Consider the following 26,203-nt stretch of genomic DNA (forward strand, 5'->3'; position numbering starts at 1 on the left):
GCAATTCATCTCTGGAAAAATTCCTAACTGCTGTGCTGGAGATAATTCCACTTCCTACTCCCCAAACCTGCTTTCCTGATATAATCACAAAATGAGAATTTTATTTCAACAAGGTCCTCTAACAGATTTTCAACCAGGACTAAAACTACAAGGGCTAGAGCAGACATAACATAAGGAATCAGGCAGGATTCCTTCCTTTTACCTTGGTTCTGTTATTTGAGGCTAAATGTTCTGTCTTCTACCTAGAAGAGGAAAAGGGTGCTTGCTGGCTGAGGATTAGGGCAGCACTGGCACAGAGAGGGATTAAATACACTCTGGAACAATTTCCCTCAAACCACAAAATTCAAAATTTAACTTGGTTTTCTTGGTTTTGTACAATCACATCACAATATATGGCTTCCAAATTTTATTTAACTGCATCCTTACTAGGAATAGAAATGCAGTATCATGACTTTCTAAAAGAAAACAAAAGGCAAAACCAAGTTGGGGGAAAAGTATTAAATGTAACAGAAGCAAGCATTTTCATGGCTCTTTAAATACTGAAATCTGACAGTCACTAACTGGGATTTCCTGCTTCCTTCCCACTTTACTAGCTTTTGTTTTGCCATTTTCACCAAAAGGAAGATCACAATGGGAGGAAGAAGGCCCTCTTTCCTAAGTACCCACAATTATTCTTAAATCATTCCTCCGTCTCTTGCTCTTTTTCATTTCCATCATTCTTGCTTTTTCACTTCAAAGTGATTTGTCTTTTTAAAGAATATTTAGCAACAACAATAATGATCTGTTCTCCCACTTAAAATTCTAGGGGCACCTGGGTGGCTCAGTCAGTTGAGCGTCCAACTTTGGCTCAGGTCATGATCTTACGGTTCACGGGTTTGAGCCCCATGTAAGGCTCTGTGCTGACAGCTCAGAGCCTGGAGCCTGTTTCGGATTCTGTGTCTCCCCTCTCTCTCTGCTCCTCCCCCACTTGTGCTCTCCCTCTCAAAAATAATAAACATTAAAAATAAATCCCGGGGCGCCTGGGTGGCTCAGTCGGTTGAGCGTCTGACTTCGGCTCAGGTCATGATCTCACAGCTTGTGAGTTCGAGCCCCACGTCGGGCTCTGTGCTGACAGCTCGGAGCCTGGAGGCTGCTTCAGATTCTGTGCCTCCCTCTCTCTCCGCCCCAACCCACTTGCATTCTGTCTCTGTCTCTCTCAAAAATAAATAAACATTAAAAAAAAAGTAAAAAAAAAAAATCCCGTTTACATCTTTTTAATTCCCAATCTGCTGCATCAATTGCTACATATAGAGAATGTGTTGCTTATTTCTATTTGATACTTAAAACAAATCTCACACATGAGAGAGGTCAAACTGATGCCTTCTCAAAAACAAAACCAACACATTTCTATAGTATAAACAGACTGAGACAAAGGTGAAATCTTGAATAATAATGCTGCCATTCACTAGAATGTAACTCACGGCCCATTTGTAACTGTACAACTTGACAAGTAGATCACTTGTCTGGGCACGACACTCAAGTCTGCTGTCTTCTCCATGATCTATTCCTCAGGATGAAACTCAAGCATTTTATAGAACTAGCCAACAAATGAAAGGCAAAGCATACATATATTGAGAGATACTTCCAAGGGGAAGTGAGATGCTTTCAGAGGAGATCGTAGAACAGGAAAACAAAGATGCTGAAAAAGGCTATCCTAGAGGCCAAGTCTGCAGAGAAAAAGGCTCATGTACTAGACTCACCAGAATGCATAAATGATAAAAATTACTATTTATTCAAAAGACAGAAAGTTATCTGAATGCTAGGAGAGAAGTGAAGAAAATCCAAGGTTCAGACACTGATTTTTATTAACTGGGATAATTTCATAAAATCTGTTACATAGTTTTGACAGAACCAGAAGTATATCCTAAAATGGTCAATGTGCAAATAAGAAAACTGATTCTCTATGTGTACACACACACAGGTATATCTACACACAGGTATATCTATCCTTTTTTCTTCTGTTTCAACAGAATGAGGATGGAATCTGTCACCGAGGACTACAAAGTCAGTTCTCTGGACCCAGGTGTAATATGATTATTTCTTTAGTAACCAATTGCTGTTCATAAAATGGCCCAATTTTTGTAAGGAATAAAAGCCATATATGAACACACCCAAGGCCCTGTTCTTAGTTCCTAATAACAAAAAGCAGATACTACTAAGTATATAAAATGAGAAGAACATATTAATATCAAAAAACATTAATATTAAAGATTCATGAAAATCTAGAAAGGGTTCAGACTAGCTATCATTCATTCATTCAAAATGTATTACTTAGGAACTACTAAATGCCAGGCAAAGTGGACATAAAAAGACAGAGGCACCTGGGTGGGTCAGTCAGTTGAGCACCCAACTTTGGCCCTGGTCCTGATCTCGCAGATGGTGTGTTCACACCCCACATTGGGCTGACTGCTGTCAGCACAGAGCCCACTTCGGATCCTCTATGCCCCTCTCTCTGCCCCTCCTCTGTTTGCACTCTCTCTCTCTCTCTGTCTCTCAAAAATAAATACACATTTTTTTTGAAAAAGACAATAATCCTTTGCAAAAAAAAAAAAGAAGAAGAAGAAAGAAAAGAATCTTTCACTCATCTGTGTCAAAGAAAAACTACAGCCGAACAGTAGTTAAAGCAGTAAAAAACAGATTTCATTCAGAACTATTGTAATAGGGGGAAAGAGACCTCAGTGCAGAACTGGGCTCTGTTCTAAATACATCATGGACAAGTGGAAATTTACAGCCAACGACCACAGTAGGGGTTAATGGATAGAAAATTACTAAAAGGAAATATCAGGACAAAGGGGGATTCTGGCTAAACCGACCTAATAAGATTTTTTTTTAACGTTAATTTATTTTTGAGAGAGTGGGGGAGGGGCAGAGAGGGGGCCAGGGGATATGAAGTGGGCTTTGTGATGACAGCAAAGAGCCCGATGTGGGGCTCAAACTCATGAACCAGTGAGATCATGACCTGAGCCGAAGTCGGATGCTTAACCAACTGAATCACCTAGGCATCCCCAAATTCTTGCTAAAGATGGGCTAGAATGATCACATATAACCTGGGGGATTGAGAAAGATGGAAAACCTGATCAGATGTGAGGGTAATCAGATATCGAAGGCGGGGGGGGGGGGGGTTCTTGCTACAACTGTATCTTACAAGAAAGTACACAGGTAGGCCTACAAGAAGTTTCTCGAACCTGACTAAAATTTGGTCAAAGAATCTTTGTCAACTGGCATAAGAGATGCCACGTAAGTGGTAAGAATGATGGCTTAATTTAAAGTTCAATTAGTCAGATTGATCAGTATATATATTAAATCCCTTGTTATTTCTCTTATTCTTTGTGGTCATTTGTCAAGTTCCTTTGCTAGCCAATTCCAGAGTATAGACAAGAGCACACAAAAGAGGGATTAAAACTCTTGGTAAAAGGGGCACCTGGGTGGCCCAGTCGGTTAACCGTCCAACTCTTGATTTCAGCTCAGGTCGGCTCAAGTCATGATCTCATGGTCTGTGAGACTGAGCCCCGTGTTGGGCTCTGTGCTGACAGCTCGGAGCCTTCGTGGGATTCTGTTTCTTCCTCTCTCTCTGCCCTTCTCCCACTTGCGTGTGCACTCTCTCTCTAAATAAACATTAAAAAAAAAATAAAGACTAAAGTCTAATGACATATTTTAAGTATATACTTTACAGCTACTTTGTGCCTAAGGTACTTGATGTGACTTAGTACAACCAACTAACTCTATGCTTTCCTTATCATCCAAATAACATAGAGGAGGCTCCATAGTTTTTGGTTAGAGCTTTAAGAAATTGGGAGAAGTAAGCTATTTGTCAAATTAACCCTTCACTGGCCCTTGAAAACAAAACCTAGGCCAGAGCTGTTAAGATATATTTTCAAGTATAAAAGAATGCAGTAGAAAGGGCATCTTCATATAAGACTTTTGGGAGTACATACTTGAACAATCGTTCTGGAAAGCCATCTGGCAATATTTATATTAAGTGTCTTAAAATGTTTTATATTCTTTGAACAAATCATTCTTTCAGGACTTTATTCTGAGGTTAAAGCCCAAAACATGGATCACTTATATATTAAAATGTTCATCATAGTTCTATTTGTAACAACAAAAAAGGAACGGAAATTAAACATTTAAGAAGAATGGATAAATATAAATTAAGTATTGCCTTACAATAGACTATATTTAAGTTGTTAAGAATAACGTTTCTGAAAGCTATCTAATGACATGAGAAAATGCTATACATTCTGTGGGGGGAAAAAAGCAGGCTATCAAATTGCATATGTGGGGCACCTGGGTGGCTCAGTCAGTTGGGGGCCCAACTCATGCTCAGGGCATGCTGCATCGGGCTCTCTGCTGTCAGCAAGGAGCCTTCTTCTGCTCCTCTGTACCCCTCCCCCGCTTATGCTCGCTCCCTCTCTCTCTCTCAAAAAGAAAATAAACATTTTAATTTAATTTTTTAAAAAAATTTTAATAAAAATAAATAAAATTGCATATGCACCATAATTCCAAATCTACAAAAAAAGAAAACAAAATAGGGACGATGCCTGGCTGGCTCAGTCAATAGAACAAGTGACTCTGAGACTCTTGATCTTGGGTTCATGAGTTCAAGCCCTACATTGGGTGTAGAGCCTACTGAAAAAAAAAAAGCAAAAAAAAATAATAATAATAATAAGCATAAAAAAGATAAGGGAATTAGCATCAAATGTTAATAATGATGATCTCTGGGTAATGGTATTCCAGGTGATTTTGTCTTCTTCTTTGTACCTTCAGAATTTTCCAAAGTCTACAATGATCACAGATTGCTTTTAATAAAAATACAGAATATGATGTAAGCTAATAAAAAAAAAAATGCTGATCTGCATGACTGAAAAAAAACAAAACATGTCTAATGAGTTTCAAAAAGGCCCACATCTGCTAGACTATTCCAAAGTACTAAACAGCATACTTACAAATCATATAAGGTTGTTCGTTCTCTACTACAAAGCAACAGAACCAACTGACAAATTAACAAGTTCAAAATGGACTACCAAAAAATCTTTCTAAAATTATAAACTAACAGCTCATATAGAAATAGACACAGTGGAAATTTAAACATAACGATACACAGGGTAATCAAGCAGTTCAAGATAGTTCCTCCTTTGTTACCTTCAAGGACTCATTTTCAGAATCCTATGAATGCTCCCTAACAACTAGTATTACTTATATTAAACATTCAGAAATGGCCCCATCCATTCATCATAAAGAGAATAAAGAGCTGAAACCAAGCTTAGCAGGTACTGAATGCCTTTCAGCTCAGCTATAAACAAGCTAAAAAGTTTAGACAGGCACCCAAACAGAGCTCTATGGGCTCCATTTCCTTATGATATTAAAAAGAAAGAAATTATATACAAACAGTTCTCCTCCAAGAACATAACTTTGGATACTAAGTTTCTGACTCTAAGATAATTTAACTGCCGCCAAGCAAAGAGTACAAACACCAAAGATCTCTACCACAGCAGTCTCAACATTTGATTCTCCATAGGATACTTGGTGCTACTGTGATTTGCATTACATCTAGAAAAATGATTTAAGGAAAAAATGCCAATAAACATAAGAACTGTGAGACTATAATACATGTTATGTGAATCTCAGAAAACAAAGACTCAAGTTTTACTAGGCAGATTATTTAGGAATTGAAATTTCTGTTCATAAATTCTGAGTTTGTTTTCCACTGTGTTATTTAGCATAAAAACAGTTTAGCATATATTATTTCACTAGTACGTAAACTAACTGCCCCAAAAGGACAATATAGAAAGCACATACATCATTACAATCTTAAACTAACTTGCCTTACTGTTTTATATCTGGGTAAAAACACAAAGCGTAAAGCACTTTGCTAACTAACAGACTGGAAAACAGAGGTACAGAGTTATAAAAAAATGGGCAAAAGATGAGTCAAGAGGTTGAGGTTGGCCTGAATCCTAGTTACCTATTCTCACACACCTGAAAGAAGATATAAAAATTGACAGCACATCTTTTTAGGACTCCTGAAAATTATATGACAACTTGTATATTATATAACTACTTCCAACTGAATTGTGTCTTTCCAAAAGTTTACACACAGTAGGTGTTTCTTACATGTTTATTATATAAATGAATATCCAGAAATATGAATTTGAGGGATTATAAGTTCTTGGAGCATTGTTTTTGTCTAGGGAAATTAAATAATGTTATAGTTTTAACATTAAGTATATTTTATTATAAACTTTTTCAATTTACAATCCAGTTCTAGTATATGTCAAGGATTGGCAAACTTCAGTCTGTGGGCCAAAGCCAGCCTGCCACCTGTTTTTGTATGGCCCACAAGCTAAGAATGGTTTTTACATTTTTAAATGGTTGAAAAAAGCCATAAAAAGAGTATTTCAGAACACATAAAAATTATATGAAGTTTGGGGTACCAGGGTGGCTCAGTTGGTTAAACGTTTGACTTTAGCTCAGTTCATGATCTCACGGTCCGTGAGTTCGAGCCCCACACTGGGCTCTGTGCTGACAGCTCAGAGCCTGGGAGCCTGCTTCAGGTTGTGTGTCTCCCTCTCTCTGCCCCTCCCCTAATTGTGCTCTGTCTCTCTTTGTCTCTCAAAAATAAACATTAAAATAATCATCATAATTAAACGATACATGACGTTCAAATTTTAGTGTCCATAAAAAAAAGTTTGAAGGGCAAACAACCAAGCTTATCCTTTGCATGTTGTCTATGGCTACTTTCGTGCTACAATGGCAGAGTTGAGTACTTACAACACAGACCTCACGCCTGCAGAGCCTAACATATTTACTCTCTGGTCTTAGTTTGCAAACTCTTGATATTCATAAATAACTATTATTAATTAAAGTACATGCTTAATTAGGAGATCCCAATTATAAGAAATGTCAGAGTATATGTGTTAATTAATAAGAACTTTTATAATGTGACTATTTAACCAATTCCTTTTTATTTGACTACAAATTTTAGAAATTAGGTTTTCTTTTTTTTTTTTTTTTTTAAGTAATCTCTACACCCAACATGGGGCTCAGATTCACAACTCTAAGATCAAGAGTCCTATGCTCTTCTGCTTGAGCCAGCCAGGCACCCCAGAAATTAGGTTTTCTTAAAATAAGATTAATTAATCTAGCTCTATAGTTCTCAATCTTTAGCATATTCACCTGGGCACCTTGAAAAATGCTGATTCCTATGCCTCCTGGATTCTCTTAGCTTTGGGACCCAAGAATCTACACTTAAAAAAACACCCTGGGTAATCCCAATGCAAATGGTCAGTAACCCAGCATTTGAGAGGCACTAAAGTGGTTGGAAAGTTTAGTTCTTCCACATAGTAAACGCGTGTATTTTTCCAGTTTGGTACTATCAGACAGCAGTTCTCAAAGTGGGGTGCAGGGATGCCCATAGATCCCTGAGACCCTTTCAGAGGGCCATTCAAGTCATAGATGGGTAAACCATCTGTTTAAAGGGCAAGATAGGCTAATTCATTTTAACATAATAAAGTATTAAAAGTTCACAGGTGGTTTTAGATTCTACACAACAGCTAACCTTTAAGAAACTACCACATTTTGGATTCTGGTATAGTATCAAGGAAAGACTATCTACAACTATCTGAAAAGAATCTTTCCTTTTCCTATCAAGTATCAGTGTGAGCCCAGGTTATCCTCATATACTTCAACCAAAACAACATATTGTAACAGACTGGATGCAGAAGCAGATATAAGAATCCAGCTGTTTTCTATTAAGCCAGATGTTAAAGAGATCTGAAGCCCTTCCCCTAAATTTTTTTGACACTATAATACAGTTATTTATGCTATCATTTTAAAGTAATATTTTTTCGCGGTGCCTGGATGACTCAGTTGGTTGAATGCCCAACTCCTGATTTCGGATCAGGTCATGGTCCCAGGGTTATGGGATGGAGCTTCGCACAGGACTCCATGCTGAGCATGGGGCCTGCTTGGGATTCTCCCTCCTCTCTGCCCCTCCTGCCCTCCACTCTCTCATGCACTCTCTCTCTAAAAATAAATAAATAAAACACATTTAAAAATAAAATAAAATAAATATTTTTTCAACTGCTCCATTGTAATTTCTAGTATGTTCAATATCAATAGATATAACCAAGACAAACCAAAGCCCTTTGGAGTCCCCAACAATTGTAGAGTATAAAGGGATAGGTGCTGAGACCAAAAGCAGTTTGAAACCCATTGCTTTAAGAAATACACAAACAGTAGAATACCCTGGACTGATCAAAGAGAAGGTTAAAATTAATTTCTGGATTTCGAGCTCTGACATGCAGGGACAGGTTTCAAAAAAAAGAAGCCAGCTTAAATAGACCAAATAGTTTTGTAGCAAATGACTGAAAACAGATGGGAGTGAGAATTAGGCTGAATCATAAGTTAGGCAACACATGGCCAAAGCTTAGAACCTATCTGGAAGCAGCTTCATATAGGCAACTACTTGACTAGAATTTTTTTTTTTAAGTCTCTCTAGGCTTTTGGAGGATTCAAGGAACTATTCTGAGCTATCCTCAGAAAAGTTAATAAAGCAAAGACAAAGAAGCAACAACTTGCTAAGCAGGAAGCAGAGTTAGAAATAACTAGAGAACATCATACCTATTTATGTTTGGCTTCAATATGCATTTTAGGAGTTGAAAAATTCCTGGAAAATGGTAAGCTGTCAAAAATCTAATGTTGGGGGCGCCTGGGTGGCTCAGTTGGTTAAGCATCTGACTTCGGCTCAGGTCATGATCTCACAGCTTGTGAGTTCGAGCCCCGCGTCGGGCTCTGTGCTGACAGCTTGGAGCCTGGAGCCTGCTTCGGATTCTGTGTCTCCCTCTCTCTCTCTGCCCCTCCCCCACTCATACTCTGTCTCTCTCAAAAAATAAATAAACATTAAAAAAAATTTTTTTTAATCTAATGTTGTGTTTTGTGTTTTTTCCTACTCATTTTCAGATAAAGTATCATCACTAAAACAATAAACCAACACCAGTCAACTCCAAAACACTAATCTTTTAACTTTTTTAAATGTTTATTTATTTTTGGGAGAGAGAGAGAGAGAGAGAGAGAGTGAGTTCAAGTGGGGTAGGGACAGAGAGAGAAGGAGACACAGAATCTGAAGCAGGCTCCAGGCTCTGAGCTGTCAGTGCAGAGCCTGATGCAGGGCTGGAACCTACGAACCACAACATCATGACCTGAGCCAGAGTCAAACACTTAACTGAGCCACCCAGGCGCCCCAAAATACTAATCTTTAAGGATAAATTTAACATCTTCATGAACTTACTATTTTTTTTTTATGGACTTAAACAGACTGCAAACAACAACAAACCTGATCGACTTTAACATTAAACTCCAGTATGAGGTTGGTCCTAGATAAGAAATTGCTACAGTTATCTCATGATGACAATCATGGCAATGGTTAGAAACTGTCCAGGGGGGGGGGGGGGGGGGGGAGGGTATCTATTTTCTAAGACTGTCCACAGACTGGCAACACAGTGATCTGTTTGGGGTATTCTAATGTTCACTGATTGTCTTTCAACAGTCCCAAACACAGATGTATAAAATATCAACAAACTACTGCTTGCCCATAACTTAAAACAATAAAGAAAATGGTGCTACAGGAGACAAGTTAGTATCAGAAATACCAGAAAAACCATGTTAAATAAAACCAACATGGTGTCACTCAAGTTTGATAAAGCTTAAATAAACATTACTGGCAAGAAACTTGGTGCCAACACAAATCATTTATAGCAGTCATATGTTCTATCCAATAAATCATCCTGTTTTTATAATATAGTCAGGCATATTCGTATTCAAAAAGAATGATTACACTATTTTTTAATGTGAAAAAAATGTAATTTTTCTACCACATTGTAAATTTTAAGCCCCAAATACAGTATGACCAATTTAGCATATAAATCTCCTTTGTCCATTATGTCAGCAAAAAGCACTATACCAGATAAGAAGATATTAATAGGTAATTCTACCCAAAACAAGTTGGATTTTGTGAGAAGGTGGGGCTATGTCAAAACAATGTCCCACAGAGGCCCAAGCCACAAGCTCACAAAAAGTGACTTTTTAAGCTAAATCATGGCTCTTGTTAGACCTTCATAAATTGACATTTATTAAGGATAAATGCAGTACTGAATAGAAAAGGGAAACCTTTTTTTATTAACTAAACTCTACCTCCAACGTGGAGCTCGAACTCATAACCCCAAGACCAAGAGTCTCATGCTCTACAACTGAGCCAGCCAGGTACCCCCAAAAGAGAAATTCTATACATGCTTGGGTTTCAAATGTATGAGAACATTTAGAATTAAAATCACCAAAAAATGAGAAAAAGCTAACAAAGTGAAGTTGTGAGTCTCTAATGAGTTTTGTTCTCCTACTAAGTGTTCTTATACCCTTCACAATACTAATGTAGTAACTCACAGTTGCCTTAGTTGGGAATCTTTCCTAGGTGTCTGCTTACAAAGCTTTAAAAACTACATAACAAACTGGTCTTTTCATAAAATTTTTCCTTAAATATAACACTCATCCTTCCTAAGGAAGCCAAGCAGTATACATTTACTTTCAAAACTAAACTGAATCTTCTTCATTGTATACAGGCAATGGGTATATTATTCAAATCCTTCCCCCACCAAAAAAAGTTTCTAAACAAAAGGATAAACAAGAGAAGGAAAGGAAACAAAATACTATGACTTAAGGAAAGAAAAAAAAAAAAACATTCTTTCAATACAAAGTGTCCACCAGGGAAATTTTGGAAAGAAAGTATCATGATGAAATATTTAAAGACATGAAATGACCCCAATGCAAAATATTTGTTGTTGTTGACTTTTGTTTTTTGGGTTTTTGTTTTGTTTTGTTTTGTTTTGTTTTCTGGTGTTTTTGCTCAAAGGAGTTATTTCTTGTCATTTATGTTCCTTACTTTTTGTTTAGCCATTCCCTCTGGGTCAGTAGAACCATTTCAATTTCATTTTCTTTACACTCTATTTTCCTTCCTGATTCTTCAACAGTAAGTTCTTTGATCTGAGTTTCTATTTATGAATGTGTGGACTGGAAAGGACCTTGAGGGGTCGTCAAGTCCATCCTTCTGCTTTCCAGGAGAATTTGTAACTAAACAATCTCAGATGGATGAGAAGCTATCAAAAGAAGATGCATCCTGTCCCTAATGGCATGCTACTTTATTCTGCACAGACATTTCCATTCACAATTTGCAATTTTCTAAAAGTGAAAGTAAAAATTAAAACCCCAAAAGAGGAAGGTGCTTTAAAAAATGCATTTATCAGCTAAAACTGCTCAAACATAAATTCAACTATCAGGTCTAAAATTAACACACAGGAAAGTTGTTGGCTGCCAACATCGTCTTTAGTCCCTAGAGAGATGTCTTCTGATTTCTGGCTTATTGCTAGCACAATTTTACCTACAGCACAGAACATGGCAAACTTAGCCCACCACATCAATAAACTGTAATTATAAATGTCAATTTTGTGTGTGTGTGTGTGTGTGTGTGTGTGTGTGTGTGTGTGTATTTTCTTACAGGTGGTATAGGTTTTTATTCCAAACAGAAAATGAAAACTTAGGTCTAATTTGGAGGTATCAATATTATGGGGCAGCTACAATATAACTGTTACATGGGCAAAAGTTTAATTTTTTAATACGTAACTTAAAATGTTGAGGGAATGGGGCGCCTGGGTGGCTCAGTTGGTTAAGCGTCCAAATGACTCTTGATTTCGGTTCAGGTCATGATCTCACAGTCCTGGGACCAAGCCCTACGTTGGACTCAGTGCGGAGTGTGAAGCCTGCTTGGGATTTTCTCTCTCTTTCTTTTTCTCTCTCAAAAATAAATACTTAAAAATAAATAAATGAATAAATGAATAAAATGTTGAGGGAATGACATTTCTTCTTAAAAGTTTCTTTTTTTTTCCTTCCTAAAAGTTTCTAAAACAGAATTTCACCTGATGACAAAAAAACATCCAACTATGAAGAAACACTGTTAATCATTCTAGAATTGTTTAAAAAATAAAGAAAAAGTAAAAAAAAAAAAAATAAAGCAGGACCAGCAATGTTCGAAATGCGAGGAAAATTACAGCTAAAAAATAGGGGAATTATTATTTTTTTTAATGTTTATTTATTTTTGAGAGAGAGAGAGATAGAGCATGAGCAGGGGAAGGGAAGAGAGAGAGGGAGACATAGAATTCGAAAAAGGCTCCAGGCTCTGAGGTGCCAGCACAGAGCCTGATGTGGGGCTCGAACCCACGAATGATGAGATCATGACCCAAGCCGAAGTCGGACGTTCAACCGACTCAGCCACCCAGGCGCCCCCAAAATAGGGGAATTATTAAATAGATGGCTTATGAACAACCGGCAAGTAATCTAGTGATCTATAAACACTAGCGTAACATAGCTAGGTAGCAACTAATGTTTAACTTCATTTCTTTTTTTTTTTTTTTTTTTTCAATGTTTATTTTTGAGAGATGAGAGAGGGAGAGAACGTGAGCAGGGAGGGGGCAGAGAGAGGGAGACATAGAATCCAAAGCAGGCTCCTGGCTCTGAGCTGTCAGCACAGAGCCCAATGTGGGGCTCGAAATCAAGAACTAAACCCTGAGATCATGACCTGAGCTGAAGTCGGACGCTTAATTGAGCCCAGGAGCCCCTAACTTCATTTCATTTTTTAACAGGTCACTAGCCTAGGAGCTCAGGGATAGGTCAGAGACAATATATTTAGATTTCAACAAGATACCTCTTCATATTTCACAGGAAATGTAGGTTAAGAACATAAAACAGTAGGTGGATTCACAATTGAGTTTTACCCGAAAGATTGATTAATGGAGTGCTGATTTACACAGCATCACTCCACTCTTACTTATTTTTACCAGTGACCTAAAACAAACACATAGGGGTCATGTTTATGTCTTGCTTATCAAATTTATCTATCAATGATACAAATATGAGAATATGACACGAGGAATGGCCAAGAGGCTAAATAACATTATTAAGCTAAAACAATAAACACAAACTAACAAGATGACAATAACAAGGATAAATGTAAGGTCATCAATTACATGTAAAAAATTACACAAATCAATGCAATCTTAGACTTTAAGAACAGAGGTACCAAGTGCAGCAGAAAAGAGGCCATACTCTCCCTTGTACTATGTATTGATCAGATTATACCTGAGATGTCATTATTTCAGTTCTAGATAAGAAACCCTAAAGATTCAGGCAACCGAGTTGATGAGCAACATGAACTTTATTAAAAATGGTCATTTGAGGAATGGCTGAAATAACTTGGGATATCTATCCCAGTAAGAGAAGCCTCTCTTCATGGGACATAACCGTCCTCAAATATTTGAAGGGCTACCATGTTGACAAATAATTAGGTTTATTTATTGTAGCTGCAAATGGCAGAACTACAGAGCTTCAGCACAATGTAAAGAGTGTTTTTTTTTTTTATTTAAAAAAAATTTTTTTTAACGTTTATTTATTTTTGAGACAGAGAGAGACAGAGCATGAACGGAGGAGGGTCAGAGAGAGGGAGACACAGAATCCGAAACAGGCTCCAGGCTCTGAGCTGTCAGCACAGAGCCCGACGCAGGGCTCGAACTCACAGACCACAAGATCATGACGTGAGCCGAAGTCGGCCGCCCAACCGACTGAGCCACCCAGGCGCCCCAAGAATGTTCTAAAAGTAGACCTCCAATCATGGGATAGGGTATCTGTGAAGTGGGGACCTCTTCCTTATAACATTAGGAAGTGAAAAGACCCAACTACCAGGGATTCCAAATATAATGTATTTTCACATTTCATGAATATATTGATCCCCAAAGAAGCCTGCTGCAGGAAGACAAAATTCAAAAACCGGATGCTTAAAAATTGTTTTCCTTGACATGTTTCTAAATAGGTGGAAGACCTTTTCTCTTTTTTAAAGTTTATTTATTTATTTTTTTAGTATTCTCTCTCTACACCCAACATGGGGCTCGAACTCATGACCCCAAGATCAAAAGTTGCAAGCTACACTGACTGAGCCAGCCAGGTACCCCGATGGAAGACTTTTTCATGAACTCTAAAATCATAATACCATTTTCAGAGAAACCAACAACAAAAGAAATTAATGCTTCTTCTTTCTTAATGAACGCTGCATTTGTTTTTCTCAAAGAAACAACATCTGCATCTTAACTTTAGTACCTTTATCAAGGGATAAGGGACAATTATATGCCAGCCTGCCAACTAGTCTCAAGAAGAGAGCTGTCTTTGTTATGCATGTACAAGGCAATGCTATTTGCTCCACCTAAAACTTCCTTGCAAGGAGAAGACTCCTCCTTATCAGGCGTGGATGAGGCTGCTTGAACACTGACTCCCTCCTACTGAAGCCTAGGAAAAACTCAGTCTTGACATGTACAAAACAGTAACTTGTGAGAACTTCAGAGCAGCTGTGTTCAGGCAGAGCCAGGGACTTTACTTGAGGCAAAGCAGTATAGCTTAAGAGTTGGTTGAAAAAAACAATTTTCATTTTGGAAGCGGGAGAGGAAAGAGAAAGGAGGTACAAGAGCAGTATCCGTGAACATTTAAAAGCAATGGTAAACCAAAATGCTTAAAAATTACAACACCGAAACATCACAGGATGTAACCTTTGATCCACAAGCTTAAAGATGAGGAATATTAGCACTCTCTAGCTTTCTGCTAGGTGTTAACACTAATGAAGGAAAAAAGAATCTTGCATTTAATAGTGCCCAAGTTAAAGCCATCACAAATTCTAGGATGGGAGAATAAAACAAGGGACTTTGCTTCTTCACTGTATATTTTTTTGTGCTGCTGTCAGGCAAACCGCAAAGACGTCTGAATGCCCAACAGAACTGCTGTAAATGTGAAATACCGGAACCCAATTCAGTAATTAATGCCAAAGTGTCAGTAATTAATTAGTCTTAATGTGTTGTAGGGGCAACTTTCTGGCCAGGAGAAAAAGCTTCAAATGGTCCCTGAAAACCGAAGGTTAATACAAAGCAACACACTCCAGTTTCTCTTTATGTAACAGCTTTACCGGCATTTCAGACATTATTTTGCTTCTCAAAAGTAAAAGGAGAAGAGTAGGATGGAAAAGACAAATCTATGCAATAGAGAAGAAGTTATTAATTAATTGGCTGCATTGGTTCAATCCATTATTAAATACACAACTATCAAACAAAGGGCAAAGGCTTGTCCCTTTGCTGTACAGAATTAAGAACTGGTAAGACTACTTAGTATAGCTGCCAAACTTTTCTTTAGCTTCTTTTCTTACAGACATGTTACATTTCGCAATAGTCTCCACTTACCTTACATCCTCCATGTTTAAGTACAAATTGTGTTTGATTTCCTCAACACTTGCCCTAAGATATTATGACATATCTTTAGCTTCTGAGTCTAGACACAAAGGAAGAAACTGAATTTTTTTCACTTTCCTGAAATACATGCCCATCTTATTTATACCATTTAAAATATATAAGCTAATGAAAACTAACTACAACCATCCATTTAACAACTCTTCAAGAATATAAGTGGATACGACATTTAACAAAACAAACTTCAATTTAGTATATTTTTCTGTGCTTACAAGAACTGGAAAGACCGATGTCTTTATAAGAATTACTTTACTTATACTACTGCAAAGTTTTTAAACATAAGAATCAAGCGAGCTTGCCCAGAAAGCTCTGCAGACCCCCACAACCCTACACTTACTAGGACACAACCGTCGGAGATACTAAAATACTCCTCTATTAAGTAGAAAACAAACTTTTAAAGTTAGGAAAGTAGCAACGCGGCAATCTGGGTAGGAGGTGCCCTGGGTAGTAAACACCCCAGTCAGAGAACATAACAAGCAATTCAGAGCAACATATGACTCCCAATGGGGCTCCAACTTGGGCTGCTTAAGTCCCAAGCCCCCATCCCTGAGTTTAGGAAGATATGAGTGTAGGAAAAGGAAGAGAGAGAGAAAGGAAATCACAATAGAAGTGATGAAATTGTTCTATTTTTCTCCTCCTGTAGCCCTATCCCACTATTCTTGCAAGCTGGTCACCAGACTAGGTGCCCTATACACCAAATGCCCCGAATCAATATCCTAGGCTGCTTCTGTTACCTAGGCTAAAAACGTTATCTATCAGCTGTCTCGTTTCCAAACACCACCTCCTTTACCCCCTCTGAATTCCTACACCCTTCTCAAAACCGATGCTTTTTGACTACTAAGTCCACCCCTATTAACTTCCTAAACTCATTCACTGAATCTTCTCCAAATTCAGACTTTCTCTCTGAAATCCTGTCCCTATGCTTTTTCATAATGCTGTCGAAATGCCAGGACTCCCATTTCCAATGATTTACTCCTACCTATCTTTCCAACCAAACCCAGTGCCCTGTTTTCACCTACTCTCCCTATCTCCTGCCTATTACCCCTGGCTCTTCCAATGCCAAGCTCCTAACACCACTCTTTGATAAGCCTGGGTCTTCAACCAATTTAGTACCCTTCCCCTTCCTCCCGTTCCACTCCATCCCCTGATCCTCCCATTAGGCTCTACCAGACTTCCATTCCCTCAGGATTCAACTCCCCTCTCCTTGCCACGCCCTGTGCCCCCCGGGGCTACTTACCCCAAGTTCTCCCCACACTTCAGGCCTCTGGCCCCGCCTTCCCCCCCAAAGGAAGGAGGCGGTAGGAGGGAGAGAAGAGGGGCGGCACTCCGCAAGGTAAGGACGATCTCTCATTAGTGTTCATCGCCGCCAATCGTAGCTTCCTTCTCTTTTATTGGTCGGCGTTAGCCCATGCCCCACCCACTTCCTCAGACTGGGCCCGGCCACCGCCTCAGCGCCCCCGTCCAACACAGACTGGGAGGGGAGACCCCGGCCTGGGACACTGGGACTGGCCAGAGTTGAAAGGGAGACTCTGCCAGATCATGGACTAGTTAATGTTAAAAGAACTCACCCGCTGGTAGCTCCGTCGCCTCCCGCCCGCCCGCGTTCGGTCCCACAATCTGTCTCCAGCTCCTTCTTTCCCCCCTCAGCGGAGCAGATACTTTCTTCTCGTCCGGCCAGGGGCTCTCACCTCTCGCGAGATGTGGGGGGTGCTGGGGGAGGAAGGGCGAGATCCGTAGGACCTAAGTTGGAAAGGGGCCGAAAGGCGGGGCTCCGGAAAAAAGAAGGGGCCGGGCTTTCGGTGGGTCGGGCTCGACTGGGGAGAGAGGCTGAGCGAATTCGGTACACACAGGTTACACGTGTTTGGCTGTGGAATATAGGGGTAAAACGAAAGGGAAAGGGAATCCTTCCAGATGCCTGTAGTGGTGGAGATCCAAAAGGTAGCGTAAAGGGGCGCCTGGTAGAAGAGGATGCGATTCTTGATCTTAAGGTCATGAGTTCAAGCCCCACCTGGGGTATAGCGATCCCTTAAATAAATAAACTCAAAAGTGTATATTCAAGTAAACATACTAGGGAATGAGATTATTTAAAAGGAGCGCACTTTGGTTTCCCCTCCCTTGGCCGCTAAAGGAGCACACTTGAATAACAAGAGTTTTGGGGTACCTGGGTGGCTCAGTTGATTCAGCATCAGACTCTTGATTTGGGCTATGAGCTCCAGCCGAGAGACGGAGCCTGATTGGGATTCATTCTCTCTCTCTCTCTCTCTCTCTCTCTCTCTCTCTCTCAAAATAAACTTGAAAAAAAGAAAAATGAAAGATTATACCTAAATGAAGCTGTTTTAAAAGAAAAAGGGGGCGGGGAGGGACTTGAGGCGGATACACAAGGGGATTCAGGTTGCCAAACAGTTGAGTAATTGCATTTTCTTCTTTGCACTTAGAATAATATCAGTGTGGCCATAACTCTGCTATGTGTGTGACTGTATAAGGGGTGGGGATGGTAAGGGAACTGGCGACTTATAAATAAATGTGCAGGTTGTTTCTACTCTCCTCCAGAGTTATCACTTCCTTAAATGGAAAGTAGTGTGAAATGCCCTTAGCCCTAGAACTGGAGTGAATGTATTGGAAAAAACAAGCCACCTACCTAAGCAGTCCCAACCCTGTTATTTAGTTAGCCTGTGACTTCCAGCGAGATGATTCTCTGAATCTCTTTACTCTGGGGCTAGTAATCCCATTTTACTCAAAGAGTTGTAATGATCAAGTGAGATAAAATATATAGCACTGGGAATTAAAGAACACTATATTATTCAGTAAGTATTTCAACAAATACTTAACAGGACATAGTATGTGCAAGGCACTGTTCTAGGCATGGGGAGACGAGCAGACAGACCAAGTCCCGGCTCTGGTAGAAGTTATATCTTTGTGGGGAAGGGGAGACAGTTAATAACCCAATAAACACAAATATTTCAGTAGTGAAGAGTGCTTTCAGGGTAATGAGACAGAAAGTGGGGAGGTGGGGAAGCAACTTTTACTCCTGGTGTCGAGAAGGCCTCTTTGAAGAAGGAACATGTTTGCACCAGCAGTTGAATTATGAGAAGACAGCCTTGGGACGATTTTAGGTAAAGCATCAAATGGAAAGACTATATTAAAATTTTTTCTCATGTGGTAACCAAGATGGTACTTTAAAAAAAAAAAAATTAGGGGTGCTTGGGTGGCTCGGTGGGTTAAGTGTCCCAACTCTTGATTTCAGCTCAGGTCATGATTTCACTGTTCCTGAGATCGAGTCCTGCATCAGGCTGTGCACTGACATTGCAGAGCCTGCTTAGGATTCTCTCTCTCCCCTTCTCTCTGCCCCTCCTGTGTACGCTCTCTCTCTCAAAATAAATAAATAAGCTTTCAATTATTATTATTTTTTTAAGATTTTTATTATATATATATATACATATATATATTTTTTTTTTTTTTTTTTTTTTTTTTAGAAAGAGAAAGAGAGCACACATGAGTAGGGAGGAGTGGAGGGAGGAACAAAGAGAGAGAGGGGAAAAGAATCTCAAGCAGGCACTGTGCTCAGAACAGAGCCTGAGGTTGGGATCATGACCTGAGCCAAATTCAAGGGTCTGACACTCAACCAAATGAGCCACCCAGTTGTCCCAAAGATTTTATTTTTAAGTAATCTCTACACTCAGCTTGGGGCTGGAACTCACAACCCTGAGATCAAGAGGCACATGCTCTTCCAACTGAGCCAGCCAGGGACCCCCAAGATGGCACATTTTATGTTACATGGGGTTTTGCCACAATGAAAAGACCAACCAAACAAAAATCAACTTTAAAAAGTTACCATAATTTTAAGTAGAATTGACCCAAAGTACTACCAATGGAATCTGTTTTCTCTCAGGTAACTTCCCTCTACAGCGTTATATTAGTTGGCTTTCTGAACTTCCTTCCTGGGATATCGTCCATCCTCATAGCACCCTCTAAAAAGTAGAAAGAATCCAGGTGATTTCTCCCTAGGTAACAAAGGTGAAACAGAAGCATAGAACCACTTATGTTCTTGTGAAATGAATTGAGAAAAGTTGAGAGAAGTCTTGGCTTCCAATCTACTCTCCCCTGAAACAATTCCTAGTTAAAAGAATGCAACAATAGAAACAAATCCTCAGTGAAATGGGAGATTTGTATATAACAGAAGTGGCATTAAAAATCAGGGAGTAAAGGGGCACCTGGGTGGCCCAGTGGTTTAAGCGTCTGACTCTTGGTTTCAGTTAGGTCATAATCTCATGGTTTCTGAGATGGAGCCCTGCATCAGGCTCTGTGCTGACAGTGTGGAGCCTACTTGGGATTCTCTTTCTCCCTCTCTCTCTGCCCCTCCCCAGTTCTCTCTCTTTCTCTCTCTCTCTCTCAAAAAAAAAAAAAAAAATGTAGAGGTTAGGGGTGCCTGGCTGGCTCAGTCAGTGGAGCCTGCAATTCTTGATCTCAGGATTGTGAGTTTGAACCCCATACCGGGTCTAGAGATTACCTAAAAATAAAATCTTAAAAAAAAAAAGTCAGGGAGTAAAGGATTCTACAAATTGTGTTTGGACAATTGACTATTACTCTATACATACAAAATAATAAATATAGTAGCTAACATTTATAGATCTTGCTGTGTTCCAGGAACCATTTTATTTTATTTTTTTAAAAAATTTTTGGGGTGCCTGGGTGGCTCAGTCGGTTAAGCGTCCGACTTCGGCTCAGGTCATGATCTCACAGTTCGTGAGTTTGAGCCCCGCATCGGGCTCTGTGCTGACAGCTCAGAGCCTGGAGCCTGCTTCACATTCTGTGTCTCCCTCTCTCTCTGCCCCTTCCCTGCTCATTCTGTGTCTCTCTCTGTCTCAAAAATAAACATTAAAAAAAATTTTTAAAAATTTTTAATGTTTATTTATTTTTGAGAGAGAGAGAGAGACAGAGTGTGAGCAGGAGAGCAGCAGAGAGAGGGAGACACAGATTCTGAGATTATGACCTGAGCCAAAGTCAGACATTTAACGGACTGAGCCTCCAGGAACCATTTGAAGTGTTTTACATGTGTTAATTCATTTTCCTCCAAGTTTATATCTCCAACCCCTACCTCTCCCCTGAACTGAAGACTAATATTTCCAATTACATACTTCAGAAATCCACTTGGATATCTAATGGGTATTTCTTTTTTGTTTTGCGTGTGTGTGTGTGTGTGTGTGCGCGCGCGCTAGTTTATTTATTTGGTTTGGGTTCGGAGGGGAGAAGGGGCAGAGAAAGAGGGAGAGACAGAATCCCAAGCAAGCTCCCTGCTGTCAGTGTGGAGCCAGACATGGGTCAACCCCACAAACCGTAAGTTCATGACCTGAGCTGAAACCAAGAGTCAGATGCTCCTGAGCCACCCAGGGGCCCCTCCGATGGGTATTTCTTTTTTGTTTGTTTTTATTTGTTTGTTTGATTGACTTAAATATTAATTAGTTAACATAGAGTGCGATCTAATGGCTATTTCAAACTTCGCCATGTCCAAAACAAATTCTGCCTTTCTCTCCCACATGTGTCCCTAGTTTTTTCTATCTTGGTAAAATTCCACGATTGTCCCAGTCGTATTTTTTTATTGAGATGTAATGCATATACCACAAAATTCACCTTTTAAAGTATACAACTTAGTGATTTTTAGTATACTTACAAAGTTATGCAACCATCACCAGTTTCTAATTCTGGAAAATTTTCATCACCTCAAAAAAGAAAGCCCATACTCACTAATAGTCACTCTCCATTTGCCCCCTCACCAGCCCCTGGCAACCATCAGCCTACTTTCTGTCTGTGGATTTGCCTGTTATGGACATTTTAAGTATATGGAATAATATAATATCTGATCTTTATAATATCTGAAAACATGTCTGGCTTCTTTCATTTAATGTAATGTTTTTGAGGTTCATTCATGTCCGTGTGCATCAACACTTCATTCCTTTCATGGCAGAATAACATCCCATTGAATGGATATACCAAGTTTTGTTTATTCATCAGTTGATGGACTTTTGGGTTGTACCCATTTTTTTGGTATTGTAAAATAATTTTGCTTTGAGCATCATATACAAGCTTTTAGGCGAGTATTGTTTTCAATTCTCATGATAAATACTGAGGAATGGAATTGTTGAGTCATGTGGTAAGTATTTAACTTTTTGAGAAATGCCAGATTTTTCAAAAGCAGCTGCATCATTTTACATTCCCACCAACAATGTATGAAGGTTCTAATCCCTCTGCATCTACACACCAACATTATATTGTCCATCTTCTTGATTCTCACCATCCCAGTGAGTGTGAAATAGTCTCTCACTGTAGTTTTTATTTACGTTTCCCTAATGACTTACAATATTGAATGTCACTTCATGTGCCTATTGGCCACTTATATATCTTCTTTGGAGAAATGTCTATTCAGATCCTTTGCCCTTTTTGTAATTGCGTTGTCTTTCTATTATTAAGTTATAAAAGCACTTTATATATTCTAGATACTAGACTCTTGTCAGATATATGATTTGCAAATATTTCCTCCCATTCTATGAGTTGTCTCTTCACTTTCTGATGGTGATGGTGTTTATTTTGAAGCAGAAAATTTTTTTTAAGTTTTATTTATTTTTATTTTGAGTGCGAGTTGGGGAGGGGTGGAGGGAGAGGGAAAGAGAGAATCCCAAGCAGGCTCCATGCTGTCAGTGCAGAGGCTCCAACTCACAAATGGTGAGATCATGACCTGAGTTGAAATCAAGAATTGGATGCTTAACCACTGAGCCACTCAGGCACCCCACAAGTTTTTTAAAAAACAGTTTTAGGGGCTCCTGGGTGGCTCAGTCGGTTAAGCAGCCGACTTCAGCTCAGGTCATGATCTCGCGGTCCGTGAGTTCGAGCCCTGCGTCGGGCTCTGTGCGGACAGCTCAGAGCCTGGAGCCTGTTTCAGATTCTGTGTCTCCCTCTCTCTGACCCTCCCCCGTTCATGCTCTGTCTCTCTCTGTCTCAAAAATAAATAAACGTTAAAAAAAAAATTAAAAAAAAAACAGTTTTAGTCTTTAATTTTTTAATTTTTTATTTTTTTAAGTAATCTCTCCACCCAATGGGGACTTGAACTCATGACTCCAAGATCAAGAATCCAACGTTCTACTGACTGAGGCAGCCAGCTGCTCTGAAACACAAAAGTTTTTAATTTTGGTAAGGTCCAATTTATTTTTGCTTGTTTGTACCGTTGGTATACAACAGTAATCTAAGAACACAGAGATTTACGCTTGTATTTTATTCTAAGATTTTTATAGTTTTAGCTTCTGTATTTAGATCTTTGAGCCATTTTAAGATAACTCTTTCTATATGGTATAAGGTAGGGATCCAATTTCATTCTTTTGCAAATAGATACTCAGTTGTCCCAATACCATTTGTTGAAAAGATTATTCTGTCCTCATTGAATTACCTTGGCACTCATCAAAATCAGTTGACCTTAAATATTTGGGCTTATTTTTGGAGTCTCAATTCTGTTCTATTGTTCCTTAGGTCTATTTTTATGCCATATCAAAATAGCTCAATAACTCTGGTTTTATAGTAAGTTTGGAAATTGGGAAGTGAGAGTCCTCGAACTTGGTTCTTCTTTTTCAAGATTGATTTGGATATTCTGGGTCCCTTGCATTTCCATATGAATTTTAGAATCAGTTTGTCAGTTTCTGCAAAAGAGCCAGTTAAGATTTTGATGGAAAAAAAAAAACAAATAACCTAATGAAGAAATGGGCAAGAGACATGAATAGACGCTTTTCCAAAGAAGACATCCAGATGACAAACACATGAAAAGATGTTCAACATCACTCATCATCAGGGAAATGCAAATCAAAACCACAATGACATATCACCTCATGCTGGTCAGAATGGCTACAATGAATAACTCAGGAAACAACAGATGTTGGTGAGGATGTGGAGAAAGGGGAACTCTTTTGCACTGTTGGTGGGAATGCAAACTGATGCAGCCACTCTGGAAAACAGTATGGAGGTTCCTCAAAAAATTAAAAATAGAACTATCATATGACCCAGCAATTGTACTACTAGGAATTTATCCAAAGGATACAAAAATGCTGATTCAAAGGGGCACATGCACCCTAATGTTTATAGTAGTGTTATCAACAATAGCCAAATTATGGAAAGAGCCCAAACGGTATATATTTACAAGATGTGGTACATATTTACAATGGAATACTACTCAGTGATGAAAAAGAATGAAATCTTGCCAATTGCAACAGCATGGATGGAACTGGAGGGTATATATTATGCTAAGTGAAATAAGTCAGACAAAGACAGATATCACATGCTTTCACTCATGTGTGGAATTTGAGAAACTCAACAGATGAACATGGGGGGGGGGATAAGATAAAAACAGACAGGGAGGCAAACCACAAGAGACTTAAATACACAGAACAAACTGAGGGTTGCTGGAGGGGAGTGTGTGTGTGGGGGGGAGGGTTAAATGGGTGACAGGCATTAAGGAGGTCACTTTTCGGGATGAGTACTAGGTGTCATATGTAAGAAATGAATCACTGGGTTCTCCTGAAGCTAAGACTACACCATATGTTAACTAACTTGAAATTCTTTTTAAAAATTAAATTAAAAAAATTTTTTTGATGGAGATTGTATTGAATCTGTATCCATTTGGGGAGTATTACCATCTTAATAATGTTAAGTCTTCCAATTCACGAACATAGGATGTCTTTCCATTTATTTTGGCCTTCTTTTTTTTTTTATTTTTTAATACTTATTTTTATTTTTGAGAGAGAGAGAGAGAGAGACAGAGTGCAAGCAGGAGAGGGGCAGAGAGAGAGGGAGACACAGAATCCGAAGCAGGCTCCAGGCTCCAAGCTGTCAGCACAGGGCCCGACGTAGGGCTCAAACTCATGAACCGTGAGATTATGACCTGAGCCGAAGTCGGACGCCCAACCGACTGAGCCACCCAGGCGCCCCTATTTTGGTCTTCTTAATTTCTTTGAAATATGTTTTGTAGTTTTCAGTGTACAAATCTTTCTCTTATTTTGTTAAATTTATCCATAAGTATTTTTCCTTTTGATGCTATTGTAAATGAAATTGTTTCCTTAATTTCATTTTCAGATTGTTTATTGCTACTATATAAAAATACAATTAATTTTTTAAAGTAATCTCTACACCCAACATATGGTTCAAACTCACAACCCCAAGATCAAGAGTCACATGCTTTGTGGATTGAGCCAGGCACCCCACAATTAATTTTTATACACTGAACTTGTACCTTGCAATCTCGCTGCATTATTTATGAGCTTTAATAGATTTCTTGTGGATTCCTGAGGATCGCTTGCAAATAGAGATAGTTTTTTTACTTCTTCATTTTCAATCTAGATGCTTTTTATTTCTTGTTTTTTGCTTAATTCCTGTAGCTAAAACCTTCAATTAAAATTTGAATGGAAGTGGTGAGTGTGAGTATCCTTGTCTTGTTCCTGATTTTAGGGGGAAAGATTTTAGTCTGTCACCATTAAGTATGCTGATAACTGTAAGCTTGTTGTAGATGCCGTTTATCTCATTAAAGATTAACAGTAGTGGGTACCTGGTTGGCTGAGTTGGTGAAGCATCTGATGCTTGATTTCAGCTCAGATCATGATCTCAGGATTGTGGGATCGAGCCCTGCGTCAGCCTCTGTGCTGAGCATAGAGCCTGCTTAAGATTCTCTCTCTTTCTCTCTCCCTCTGCCCCTCTCCCCTGCTCGCACACTCTCTCTCTAAAATAAAATAGAATTTAAATTAAATTAAAAAGAAAATATTAACAGTAGGTTTGTTGTAGATGCCCTTTATCACATTAAAGATGTTTGTTTCTATTCTTAGATTGCTGTGTTTTTATCATGAAAGGGTATTAAATGCATTTAGAAAATATACCCATTGAGATACTAGTGTAATTTTTCTCCTTATCCTATTAGCATGGTGTATTACATTGATTGATTTTCATATATTAAACCAAGCTTGCATTTGGGGAATAAATCCCACCTAGTCATGGTGTATAATCCTTTTTGCATGTTGCTGTATTTTGTTTACAAGCATTTTGTTGAATATTTTTGTGTATTTAAGAGATACTAATCTGTAGTTTTGTTTTCTTGTGGTGTCTTTATCTAGTTTTGATATCAGGATAATACTAGCCTCAAAAAATGAATTGAGAAATGTCACTTCCTCTTCTATGATCCTAGGATTTTCTTTGTGGGAAGTTTTGTGGGTTTTGTTTTGTTTTGTTTTGCTATTACTGGTTCAATCTCTTTACTGGTTATAGGTCTATTTGTATTTCTTGAGTTGGCTTCTGTAGTTTGTATCTTTTTAGGAACTTTTCAATTTCTTTTAGGCTAAGTTTTTTTGGCATATGCTTCATAATATTCCTTTATACTCCTTTTTATTTCTGTGAGGCTGAAGTAATGTACTTTCTTTTATTCCCGTTTTTAGTAAGTTGAATCTTTTCTTTTCTTTCCTCTCTCTTTTTGTTTTTGTCAGTCTTGTTAGAGTTTTGTCAATTTTGTTGATCATTTCAAAAGAAACCAACTTTTGGCCTCACTGATCCTCCCTATTATTTCTATATTCTCTATTTCATTCTCTAATCTCTATTATTTCCTTCCTTCTCCTTCTTGGTCCTCTTTTTCTTTTCTTTTTTTTTTTTTTTGAGATTATTTACTTTTTAATTTTTTTAAAGCTTACTTATTTCTTTTGAGACAGAGATAGTGCGACAGAAACACACTCCTGGTGTGAAGCTGGATGTGGGGCTCGAACTCACGA

The 26,203-nt window shown here is 38.7% G+C and overlaps 1 protein-coding gene across 6 annotated transcripts in view; it reads right to left on the bottom strand.

Annotated features, from left to right (window-relative positions):
• LOC102956760 (cyclic AMP-dependent transcription factor ATF-7) overlaps positions 1–17,146 on the bottom strand; it is an 89,383-nt gene extending 72,237 nt beyond the window's left edge. For 5 of the 6 annotated variants that reach the window (XR_006219967.1, XR_006219966.1, XR_006219965.1 and 2 more), the window contains exon 1: positions 16,991–17,145. The gene's annotated coding sequence lies outside the window, so the exon portion shown is untranslated. Of the gene's footprint in view, positions 1–16,990 lie in introns of all 6 variants that reach the window. The other variant, XM_042992400.1, reaches the window with a different exon arrangement.
• Positions 17,147–26,203: the final 9,057 nt, after the last annotated feature.

The sequence above is a fragment of the Panthera tigris genome, chromosome B4 (genome assembly GCF_018350195.1).
Source record: "Panthera tigris isolate Pti1 chromosome B4, P.tigris_Pti1_mat1.1, whole genome shotgun sequence".
NCBI classification, from domain to species: Eukaryota; Metazoa; Chordata; class Mammalia; order Carnivora; family Felidae; genus Panthera; species Panthera tigris.